General features: G+C 42.0%; 1 long non-coding RNA gene across 2 annotated transcripts in view; it reads right to left on the reverse strand.

The window, feature by feature from the left end:
* LOC121932016 overlaps window positions 1–9,966 on the reverse strand; it is a 65,561-nt gene that overhangs the window by 24,990 nt on the left and 30,605 nt on the right. The gene's annotated exons all lie outside the window — the stretch shown is intronic.

Below are 9,966 nucleotides of genomic sequence, written 5' to 3' on the forward strand. Positions count from 1 at the left end.
TTCTATCCCGGAACAAATTGACGGGCAATGAAAGGGGAAATAATCTGTGGGCCAAAGGTTCTAGGGGTTATGAGAAGCTCGCTCATGCTAATTCAGTCTTTCCCCTCCTTTCTAATTTCCAATTTTTGTTTTCCATCTAATACTAAATATTTCCTACATCTTGGCAGCCGGTAGGTATGTCTGGCTTCAATCCTGCTTGGGGGCATGGTGTGTCTAAATGCCATGCCCTCAAGCCAACTCCAAGTGGGTTCTAACAGGCCTTCTGTTCAGCCCCAATATGAATTTACTCTTAATGAAATCTGAGCAAGAGGATTTCTCCTCCTCCTTTATGGACATTTACTGAAGATGGTTCCTTTTCTTGGGACGTTTAGCAGCACCTTTTCCTATTAGCATGTGATTTTTTTGGTTTCAGACACAGAAAATCAGTCTAAAGCAAAACAAACTAGTACTTGCTTTTTAGAAAGTAACATTCTGTTCTGGTCAACACTTTCCGACATTTTTCTCATATGAGATTTTAATGCAAACCAAAAGGAAATCTGCAGAGAGAATAAACAATTCCCACTTACCATGTGTTGCACAGCTAGTAATTCAAACCCTTTAATTCCCGTATCTTTTACTTGCCATACATTACATTATTAATGGTATCACAGTGTACCTTCCAAAAAGTTTCTTCTAGTAATCTGTAATATTTGTTTTATAAAATCTGTACATCTAAATCTACATAAATGCAAAAAATTCCTACTAAACTTGATGGAATTTACTTCCATATAGACATACACAGAATTGTGCTATTAAATTGGAGGGTACTTTAAATCCATTTTAAATCAACTTTAACCTGATCTACAGGTTCTCTCTCAAAACATTTTCTGCCCTTATTTGCATGCTTTAAAGTACATTTTGTGATTAATTATCTGTCAGCAGGTGAAAACATCTAACATCTTACTTGAAGAAAGTTCAGCCTAGCAATCATAATTTTCTTACAAGTAAACTGTGTTGCATGGTGCCAGGCAGGGATTGTTTGATTTTCACTGTAAAGAAAGATATACGTTCAGTCTGAATATTTCCTAATAACCATTTTCCTCCTCTCTGCCACACAAATCCCATGCTGCTTTCACACAAGGCTAGAGTAGAATGAAAAAGACCATGTAACTCATTTATTCAAAAAATGAGAACCATGGACCCTATCATACTGCACAGTTATAATATTATGACTCCACTTGAATTGTCTCCACCTTAAAGAATCCTGGGGAGTTTGCAGTTTGTGGAGGGATACTTAGGCGGGATACAAACCGCCGCTTTGCGGCGTTCCCCCGCCGGCGCCATTTGCTCCGCGAGGGAGCCGCAGCATCCAAACTGCGCGGCTCCCGCGCGGAGCAAAAAAGAAGCTCCATTTCGGAGCTTCTTTCTGCGGCGCACGGATGACGTAGCGAAGCGCCAAGGGCGCATTCGCTACGTCATTAGCGCCGCGACACGTCTGGACGCTATGCGTCCAGTACGTAAAGATGGCGCCGGCCATGTAGAAGGGCCGGCGCCATCTTGTACGTATTGTATACGTACTAGGGTTAGGGGGGTGCGGAAGCACCGCCCCTTCATAACCCTAGTACATATACAATACGTACTATATGGCAGTGTGTATCCCGCCCTAGAATTGTCAGTCAGAGACCTCTAGTTCCTCACCAAACTACAAAACCCAGGATTCCATTGGATACAGCAATGGCAGTTAAAGTGTAATAATACTGCTACAACTGCTTAGTGTAAAAGGGCCCCATGTCTTCTCAAAGACATGCAGTCTCTTCTGCCTGAACCTGTGCTTACCATTTTATAAAACTGGGCTTCTATTATCATCTCTGGTCTTGGCTTTTTAATGTGTATCTTGCAGGGGTGGAAAACGTGTGGCCCTCCAGATGCAATTTGAAGGGGTGGAAAACATGTGGCCCAATTAAGATGCAAACAGCCTTAGCTAATGTACCCATACTAAGGGATAGTAGGAATTGCAGTCCAGCAACATCTGAAGAATCACCATCACTGATGTAAAACCTCTTGGGATATTTCTCATTCTATTAAAATCACATTTCAACAGCAGTGCAAACAAAGAAATAACAAATTGTAACTGTCTTATGAAGTATAATCTATTGTTACTTGGATACAGCTGAATCTTTAATAAATAAATAATGTGTTGCTATTTCAACAGTCTCTGAGAATGGCTAAGGGTAGAAAATGACACATTTTTGCTACACTTACTAATGCTCTAGAAACAGATCTTCCTGTTAGAGAAACACTTAACATTTTTTCCAAGAAAGAAAGAAAGAAAAACTTGCCGTATCTTTAGGAATGAATATCTCTATATTTGAGTGAAATTATTTATTATGTCAAGAGTTATTATTTTGACTTCAAACAGCAGGTCTGTTTACCTGTTAAATATCAGATCCATCATCTAAACTTTGAGAGACTTGAAGTTTCATTTAGCAGTTCCCCGTAACACACCCGAAGACATCCAAAACCCCTCTCTAAGCAGCTGCTATTCTTATTTGAATTTCTGCCTAGATATAACCACAGGTCCCAAGTTCCCCAAGGAAGTCTTGCATAAGCATTGTTCTCAATTAGTAGTGCAGAGATTTGAGAGAAAGCAAGAGGTCTTTGCTTTAGTTGGCATCGGGACATTAAAAATAAGTGGTCAAGTCTCTTTTAGATGTCTGTGTGTAAATTTAAATCCCTCTTAATGGTAATGGGAACTACATATGTGTGCTGAGGGGAGACCATATACCCCCTAAGCAAGCAAAGTGGGCAAAGCCAAGAAAAATTAAACTCTGTTGCATTGGAGAACTGGCCAAAATAATAGTTTTTCAAGAATAATTTTATGGGTTACGCAAATCTGCCCGTCTGTGATGGGATTTCATGTCCCAGTAGGACATATGTTTTATTTACTAAGTTTTCAATTTTTACATCTTGTGGGAGGTAGAAGAGAGAACCAACTTTCCAAAAATACTTTAGTGGAAAGGAAACAGCTGTTCGAAGAGATGAGTCACTATGGTCAATGAAAGCTCAGAGTGGAGGAATCATTGGCAGTATTTGGATGGTGCTGACAAGTCCCTAGCCTTGGCAAGTATCATGGGCACCCATGTACTATGTCACCCAGGAAGAATGTGCAAGCAAGATTTAGAGTTCTACTCTTGCCTTTTCTTGCAAAACTCAGATGGATTATTAATTCATGTCCCCCCCTACACACACACACTAACATTCTCCATTCCAACCACTTTCTTGTCTGTTCCTCTGGAGTACAACATGACCATGGAATCAATAGCCCTTTCAACAGCCAGAGAAAAGATTTATAAGCTTTATTAGAATAATCATGACACTTTTCCGCCTCCACCTACATACAAGTAGTCTATTCCTTTCTGCTCCTCCCATACATGTGGGTTTGCAGCTCCCATCATCTCCAACCAGTGTGGTCAAAATTAATGACTCTTCCCAGACCTGACCCTGTTAAAATACAGTGGTACCTCGGGATACGAAATACCCAGGTTACGAAATTTTCGGGATACGAAAAAATCCCATTGGAAATCATTGTTCCGGGTTACGAATGTTTTTTCGGGTTACGAAGAAAATTTTTGGTGCTTTTCGGCGCTTTTTCGCACGAAACGCGGCTTTTCCCCATTAGCGCCTATGGCAATTCGGCTTACGAAGGCTTTTCGGGTTACGAAAGCGGCCGCGGAACGAATTACTTTCGTAACCCGAGGCACCACTGTACAGCCACATCTATGAGAAAGGAATGGTTGCAGATGACAAGCCCTTGAGCAGTGGAGTTTTTGTGCCACTCTTATCCTACCTGTAGTGCAGCTATAGCTTCCAACTTTGGCCATGAAGTGGTACAAACGTAGTCTAACTTAAGACCAGTGTTATAAAAGATTAGGAATCCACTGTAGCATTGGCCATGTGTGGTCCTGAATCCCACTTTTTTCAGATTCAAAATCACGCCAACCAGTGGCATCACTAGGGTTGGTGTCACCTGGTATAGTAACTCATGGTGTCACTGCCCATTGACCACCTCCCACACCACACCATATAGAATCCTTAGTAATTTTTTATATTAGTTTACTTATAAATCATAATTCCCATCTATCACTGAATGTAATGGTAAGACCTGTGAGAGACATAAACAACTAGCAAAATTAAACTTATATCTTTAAGTTAGAATACCATATACACAGAATAAATGTGTTTACATATACATAGTTTCATGTGGTTAAAGTGGAAAATTGATAAAAATATGATGTTTTCAAAGAATTTTAAAAATTATTTTTAAATTAAAAATTACAATTTGAAATTTTATTTTTTTTAAAAATCTGGGGCCTCTCCTTTCTCCTCTCACTAAACCTCACCCCATTCACACCATTTCTTCAGCATTTTAAAGAGATACAGGTGAATGCTACAGCCCTTTCCTGCAAAATGCAGGTGTCTGAGGAGCAGTCGTGTCACCCCATTTAGGGTTACACCCTGAACAATGCTCTCCCATTTTTGGCACAATTTTGGCCAAATCATGCCAAGCCACCAGCAAACATAGTGGTTACTCTTTTTCCCCACCCACTTCAGAACCACCACCACCCTCAGAACTCCAGGGTTCCTTCATAGCTGGATGCTGCACCATTGCCTCTCTACTGGCCTGTAAATGGTCGTATTGATGGTACTTGTGGCAACTTAAAAGATGGGCTTTGGAGGGGAATTTGGGCCATGTCTACATGGGCCACTTGCTCCTGCCCTCATGTCATGCTGTCTAGATGATGCAAGGCCAATTTGACTGCGGACAGTCCATATATGCAAAGGGAAGTCCTGCAGCAAATCCAAGTCATCCCTCCCTTAACCCATTTTTTAAAAAACTCATCTTTTGCTCCAGATCTTCCCAAAAGATCCAGAGCACTGTGCAGCAAGACCAGGTGGCTGTTTACATAGCATCCTTCTGTGCCCCCTGCTGCCACTGCCACTGGTGTGAGCCACTCCCTCTTGAGGTCACATCAAAACACCCAGCCACGGGATCTGTTGAGATATAGCAACTTTGCATACTGAGACCTTCTAGGAATATAAATGCATGTCTATGTTAGTTTTATTGCATACTAATAGCCCTTCCTCATTTCCTGTTTACTAAGAGCACACCTCATCTTTTTGTCCCTGAATCGCCATTCCTTCTATCCCTTTCTCTTGTCCAGAGAAACATGTCTTTCCTTGCATGCTAAGGAAAACTTTCTTAAAAAGCATGTAGTCTACCTTTCTACCTCATCTCCTTCTGTAACATGAAGCTAGACCTGTGTATTTCTTCATACACATGATTTTATAAGTAAATGTAATATTTTCACTCTAACTGGGGAGGGATACAGACCCTTTGGGTGCCCTTTGGGGTAGCCTGCACCCGCCCCATTCCCCAACAGATTGGGGCCTGAGCTGCCACAGCAGAAGCCCCAGAGGCCCCGATCAGCCACTTTTCCAGGCCGCAGGAAAGCGGCAAAATGTTGCTTCCCCGCGGCCTGAAAAGGGGTGTCCTTTGGGCCATGTCTACATGGGCCACTTGCTCCTGCCCTCATGTCATGCTGTCTAGATGATGCAAGGCCAAGGACACCCCGACAGTGGCGGGGAAAGGGAGAAAGGGGCCATTTGGATGCGGCGCGGCCGTTACGTCAAAATGGCGGCGCCTGTGTGAACAGGGCACCACCATTTTGTACGTATTCCCTAGGTACTAGGGTTGCAGGCATCTAAAAGAGACGCCCCCAGGCAACCCTAGTACGTATGGAGTATGTACAAAATGGCCCATTTGGACAGGGCCTAAGAGACTTTGTTTTGATTGGGGACACGTGGGAATGGGAGATAAAAGTGGACCTAGATTTTCCTGCTCACCTATATTCTGCTGTGTTTGCTCTGCTGATGAAATTAAACAATCTCTCCTACTTTCCTGAGTTTTTCTAACAAATCTCAAGAAAGAAAATTCCAACAGGATCAATTTTGGGCACCTCATTTTCACTCTCACTGGGAGCAACTTGTGTCCGCAGTGCCAGTGGCAAGCAGCACAGTGGGACAATGTGTATACAGTCACCCGGCATCACTGCAGAGCATGTAGGTAACGGGAGAATGTTGGGCCAGCTTTGGGGCCAGAATACTCCAAAGGCAGCCCAGTTTATTCTGCCCAGACCTAACCTTGGTTGTTGTACAGTGAATACAGACTTCTTAAGTTCTACAATGACTACAAATACACATGTAAGTTGCACTAAAAAGATGCCAGCCACTCCGCGATTTCTTTGCCAGTCATAGTGGTGAGTCTGTATTGTACTACAAAATCCCAAAATGCTATCAAAGGATACTTCCATTCCGTGAGAGAAATCCAAATTTTGTTTAGTCTAATTTGTGGCATAAAAGTTTTATTTTATGTTCCATAAACTCTTGATTATCAAGTTCATGGAAGGCTAGGTTCAAGAAGAAATAGATAGTTCTTAACTAGATACTACACCTATGTGGGTCACAGTGGCGGGATACAAACCGCCGCTTTGCGGCGTTCCCCCGCCGGCGCCATTTGCTCTGCGAGGGAGCCGCAGCATCCAAACCGCGCGGCTCCCGCGCGGAGCAAAAAAGAAGCTCCATTTCGGAGCTTCTTTCTGCGGCGCACGGATGACGTAGCGAAGCGCCAAGGGTGCATTCGCTACGTCATTAGTGCCGCGACACGTCATTAGCGCCCATGTAGAAGGGCCGGCGCCATCTTGTACGTATTGTATACGTACTAGGGTTAGGGGGGTGCGGAATCACCGCCCCTTCCTAACCCTAGTACGTATACAATACGTACTATATGGCGGTGTGTATCCCGCCTCAGTCTCAGCAACTTTTTTACCTCTTTGCATAATTAGTCTTCTGACCACAAGGATCTCTGCTCATAATTTCTCCACTTCACAACCTCCATCGCAAGTATTATGTGGAATCCTGTGTGCCAAATTTACATTTATAAGGATACATTTTTATTATTTATTTTATTTTCTTATATCCCACCTTTTCTCCCAACATAGGGACTCAGTGATTTGATTTGGAGTGCAGAACCAGCAGCTGCAAAATGGAGATTAAGCACACTCCTTTCCTCTCTGTTTTATATTCCCCCCTCACAAAACCCCTGAAAACACCCAATTGCCTTTGTTCAGCCCTTAAGTATCTTGCCCAACAGCTCAAGGAATGTTGTGTAATGCTGATATTTCTCCCTTTGTGTTGATATTTGTTTATTTTCTTGTATTTTCATTTCTACACTTATAACTATAAAGCTCAGAGGTTTCCTAAAGAAATTTGTAAATAAAAGAGAAAGCAGGATATTTATGTACACCACATGTTGAGAAGCATACTTCCCAGCCACATGAAAGCTACATCAGTCAGATGTGATCACAACTTTCTTAAAATTCTACATAAAAAGAACTCAGGCTTGCTTAGATGGTTAGATGTAGGGAGAGTCGTGACAAAATGCTCATAGCTTCATACAGAAAGAGGTTTCAACAAAAGGTATGTCCAAATTAGTGTTCACATTTCCTTTCTATGGAGCTTCTTCATGGTGCAGACTGATTCATTTTGTGGTCCATTATTGCTCAGCAAGCTGCAATAGTACATGACAAGTTTTCTAAGGAAAACATTTGCTCCTGCAATAGAACTCTTACATATCCCCTCCCACTTAACAGTGGTACTTTGTGTACAAACTAGGATAGTGGGACTTGATGATGCAAGTCATACAGTATTAGGGTGGGCAAGCCACCAATGGCCCCCAACTGTTTTTGTGACCATCAACATCCCCAGACTCCCTAGGCTGCATCTACACTGCAGAATTAATGCAGTCTGACACTGCTTTAACTATGGCTCAATGCAGTGGAATTCTGGGATTTGGGGTTTTGTGAGACATTTAGCCTTCTCTGTCAGAGAGCTCTGGTCCCACAACAAACTACAAATGCCAAGATCCCATAAATTCCATAGTTTGGAGCCATGACAGTTAAAGTGTTGTCAAACTGCATTAATTCTGCAGTGTGGGAGCAGCCCAGGTTTGGGGTATTGTTTTTCCCCTGATCAGCTAGCAATGCTATTCAAAATAAGCATGCTTCGAATCACAACCTCTGAGCCCATGTCTTAGCATACTTTTTCCAAAAACTTGAGGAAAGCCTTGTATAGCCATGTCACATGGACTGGCAAGTTTTTGCAAGTCACCAACCTACATAACTCCTTCTCTTCAAAATTCTGTGTGTGTGTGTGTGTGTGTGTGTGTGTGTGTGTGTGTGTGTGATGTACACCCCTTCTCTGAATTGAGCGGGGTGACTTGCATTGTCTGGGTGTTGCTATTTAGCTTTGGCAATACTGTATTTTATTTGCATTTCATGTTGTGGTGGTGGCAGAGGCAGCAGCGGTAGCAACGGCTGCTATTTGCATAACTGGCAGAAATAAATGTGACAGAGGAGAACACTGTAACCTAAAGATGACATGAGATTGGGCATGGGAGTCTGAGGGGGTGACCCAGGCGGTCACCTTACAGCTTTGGAAAACTGTTGGGGGTGGTAGTCCTGAAGTTGATTCCTTGACATTCCTTGAATCCATTGTGAATGGTTCCAGGTGCAAGTTTTGGTTCAGCCTGGTCCAGCTCAACTTAGGCCTTGGAGTGGGGCTGAGCCAGACCTGTCACGAGGAGTTCCTATTTCTATTCTTTTAGTTAAAAAGTTGTGGCCTGTTCCATAATGGGTTTCTGTCTCTTTCTCCACACAACAGATATTTATACTTAAAAGAACAACCATAAAACTAAGCAAAAATCATAGCACCGCACACTCTGTGCTAGTTGAGTTACCACAAAAGAGAAGGGGGAAATGGACAAATCTGGTATATCATTAACCAAAATGGCAGCAAAATTGTGAAAATGCTCTATATATCTTCTTCTCTCAGTAGTAAAAGCTCTCCAGAGAATCAAAATCACCCAAAAGAGACAACAGCAGAATGAAAAAGGACTAAGGTTACTAAGAAGCAATGATGTTCAAGTACATCCAGCTCAGGAAAGATGGCAAGTGACTCTTGGCAGCTTCAGCTTCCTCGCGTTTATAAAGCTATCTATTTTAAACTTGAAGTGGAAACTTTGATTAGAGCCAGCTTTTAAAATATCAGATCAACTCCAGGAAGGAAAACAGTAAAGGCTGTCAAGAAGATTGCTAGTACAGAGTGTACTCCAAACTCTCTACAGCAAGAGTAGATGAGAAATTCCAGCACTGACCTTAAACGTTTTGTATTTCCATGCCTTCTACAGAAGAAAACTGAAATACCTACTAAAATTCTTGAACATGAACACACCTGAGTTTGGGAAAGTTACTTTAATGAGTTAAAATCCAATGTTAGCTGGGGGGGGGTCTGTGTGGATCAGTGGCTACTATAGAAGGAATGTAAATCCAGAGTTTGGGAACAGTACAGGAGCAAGTCTTTTATACATGCCCAACATACAGGCTTCTGCAGGTACCTTCAAAAGGGATCTTCCAAATGATCTTAATAATATGAAGAGCAGTATTCCTGCACAGTTCTTCCCAGGCTTTGGGTTATTCAGAAAAAAGTCCTTCTTTCCAGCTTCATCAGCTTCATAGGCATATCTGAAGTGAATATGAAGGATGGCTTCTTTGGTGGCTGTTCCTAACCTCAGAAACACCTTCCTCTGGTGGGCCCAAACTGGCCCCCTCATTGTTGTCTTTCCACCAGAAGCTGCTTTTTTGTTTGTTTATTTTGTTGTTTTTTTTAATGCCAATAGGCTTTTGGTGACTGATTGTTTTTAAGAAAAGGTTTTTAGTAATATGTATTTTTCAACTGCTTTTCATACTGTAAAGTTTTTAATGAATGTTTTAAATTGTTAATGTTATAGTTTAACACATTTTAACAATTAATGTTTTGTATGTTTGTATCTACTGGTTTAATTTTTGTAAAAGGCCCCAAGCAGGGGGGAGA

This window comes from Sceloporus undulatus, chromosome 5, assembly GCF_019175285.1.
Source record: "Sceloporus undulatus isolate JIND9_A2432 ecotype Alabama chromosome 5, SceUnd_v1.1, whole genome shotgun sequence".
In the NCBI taxonomy this organism is placed as follows: domain Eukaryota; kingdom Metazoa; phylum Chordata; class Lepidosauria; order Squamata; family Phrynosomatidae; genus Sceloporus; species Sceloporus undulatus.